This window comes from Nicotiana sylvestris, chromosome 9 (assembly GCF_000393655.2).
Source record: "Nicotiana sylvestris chromosome 9, ASM39365v2, whole genome shotgun sequence".
Lineage (NCBI taxonomy): Eukaryota > Viridiplantae > Streptophyta > Magnoliopsida > Solanales > Solanaceae > Nicotiana > Nicotiana sylvestris.
Window position 1 is genome coordinate 74,241,427 of NC_091065.1, and position 2,943 is coordinate 74,244,369.

General features: G+C 31.8%; 1 non-coding gene across 1 annotated transcript; it reads left to right on the top strand.

Moving 5' to 3' along the window:
* The first annotated feature begins 2,484 nt into the window (after window positions 1-2,484).
* TRNAP-UGG (transfer RNA proline (anticodon UGG)) lies at window positions 2,485-2,556 on the top strand. The gene has a single exon. It is a non-coding gene; the product is annotated as a tRNA-Pro (tRNA).
* Window positions 2,557-2,943: the final 387 nt, after the last annotated feature.

A 2,943-nucleotide genomic window follows, 5' to 3' on the forward strand; every position in this document is an offset into this window, starting at 1 on the left:
TTGTTGCTTTTAATTGTTGTTGTTGTTGTTGCTGGCATAAAATGCCTGTTTAGGATGTTTGGTAAGCTGGCAGGTGGTGTAGCTGCCAAAACAGGCAGTTTCTGCCAAAAATATACCAAGAAAAGCGACCAACTTTGGTCTCTATTTGGTCGCATTTCACTATAAAAAAATAATTTTCTGGGCAATAGCGACCAACCTTGGTCGCTACCTGCCCAGATTTCTATTAAAAAAAATACAATTTCTGGAAATATAGCGACCAATGTTGGTCGCTTATCTTTAAAAAAAATTAAATTCTTGAATTTAGCGACCAACTTTGGTCTCTATTGTCCAGATTTTAAAATATAATATTTGGATTAGAGACCAAAGTTGGTCGCTTTCTAATGATTAATGATAAATTAAAAACAGCGTATTTCATATGTAGAGACCAATTTTGGTCGCTAAATTTATATTATTAAATTAATATAGCGACCAAAGTTGGTCACTAAAGTCAAAATCAGAATATTTGGTCCTTTTACCTTAGAGACCAAAGTTGGTCGCTCATTAGCGACCAACTTTGGTCCCTAAAATAAAGGGACCAGCAATATTGCGACCAGGCATGTTTGATCGCTTTTTGATCGCTTTTAGGCCTATAAGTGACCAATTTTGATCGCTTTTTACCGGATTTTTAGTAGTGAATTACACATAACCCTTGAAGATTTAACAATTTTCTGAAAGAAATTCCGGGAAGCTCTTATCAAATTCATTCTAGTAAACACAAACAAGATTAGCAAACTGATAGAAGATAATACTTTATCTAGTGAGAAAAATACAAATTATTCTATTTCTTTACACTACCAAGAGTAAGGTCTTTTCCGAGGGAAGAAACCGACACAAAGCCGACGGTAACCGTGGTTTTCCAACTAAAAAACGACGGATTGAGACATTTCAGAAATTATCACGTCGACAGACTCGAGGTGATGGAAATTTTCATTAAAAGATCGATCCGACGGAGTTCATTGATTTTCTTAAATTACGCATAAAATTCACTAGACGAGAATCGAATCGAGGTATATATCGTGGCAGGCTACATTTCTACCATTTGACCATTGGTGCTCGATGGCCTAATGCTTCTGTTTTTCTTATTTAACCAACAGTCCGTCGATTTTTTTTTCAAAAACAAAATTTATAAATTCACCAAAATTAACCGGCAGACCCGATCGGTTATTCCGTCAATTTTCATAAATGAGTTGATTGTATTTTGACTGAAAATACTGACAGATTTGATCGATTTTATAAAATATTTTTTATTTAAATGTTATTATGGCAATCGATTAGGTCCGTTATTTTTTTAATTAAAAAAATGCGCTAAACATATTGATGACGGTGTGTGTCAAAATTAAGTTTTGGTGCATTATTGCGTAAAATTAACTAACGAATTTTTGGCGATTATAATTTTTCTAATCTATTTTCCGATATGCTCTGTCGGTTTCCTTAAATTATTATTGCTCATTTTGTATGATCAAATTACACAATTATTTGTAGTTGTAAATCGTGATATAAAAGAATTAGGCTTTAAATTAATGTACTGCTTAAAATAGAATTAAAGGAAGACGCGGAGACCTTTCGAAAAGATAACCTGGTCGGTGTAGCAGCCTATTTTCGCAAATCAAACCAAAATTGGAAGGGGAAAAGGGGCTTAAAAAGAGCATGCATGAGATCTCACATTTTAGAAATATAGAAAATTAAGCTACAAAAGGGTAAAAGTTAATATCAATCTAATTTAATCATGAGTTGTATCTAAAGGGACACCAATGACTCAATGACCACTAAAGAGATACAATTCCGCCATAAAATTGAACGTCAAAGTTATCAAAATTAGATTTGCAATAACGGGGAGAACTGAAGAAGGTCGATTAACTGGCTTGTTTTGGCACTGAATCGATATTATAATGCGTATTTATAACGCTATTTTTTTTTGTTAGGAATCATTATGCTACCAAATTTTAAAAGCTCCAAACCTAAAAGAAATGGAAAGAGGTTATAACTATTAATCAAGTAATTAAGAGTTTATTCTTAGATGTTAGGAAAATAATTAATTAACTACTTTATTTTGTGTAAAATTAATTTTAAAAGGTAAAACAAACAAATTATATTTCGCTAAGTAACTTTGTATTTTTTTTAATAAGATAGATAGATAGATATATAAAAATATAAATTAGTAACTCCACCAAGGAATTCCTAATCTTCTCCCTATTTAGTTATTCACTTATCTAACCTTTATTCATGGAATACAGGAGCAACAAAGTAGTTTAGCAAATTAAGCAGGATGGAATTAGTTATTATTCATTTAGTTCCAGAGTCATGATGGAAATATGTACCAAAATAAACACGTCCTAGAAGAATATCTTACGACACCAAAAATAAAAATCAATTTATCTCATTTGTCACTAAGCAACAAGCTAGGATGATTGACAATAAGTAATACTGCAACTGGCTTTCTCGAACGGGCGTTTGGTCTAGTGGTATGATTCTCGCTTTGGGTGCGAGAGGTCCCGAGTTCGATTCTCGGAACGCCCCTAAAAGATATTTTTTCCCACTTATCGAATGGAATGGAAATGCCTACTCTTACGCAAAGTGATACCGTTTGCATGCTCTAAATATGTATACTGCACATGTGATATTTAGAGTGTTTTTACAATTTAATATTAGGTTAGAGTGTAGTAATTGAGAATATTGGGGTAATTTATACATAATCATACTATATATAAATTTTAGTTCTTGAATGTTATAAAAAGGGTGTTTGACTAAATTAAAGGATAATAGGCATACTATTGTATATCTAGAGGATCACGCATAACTATTTACAAAAAGTTTTTCTCTATATTTCTTTTTTATTTTTGCTAACATAATTAAATCATTTAGAATTAATTAGTTTTGATTCTATGACCTGTTAAAAATTAATAA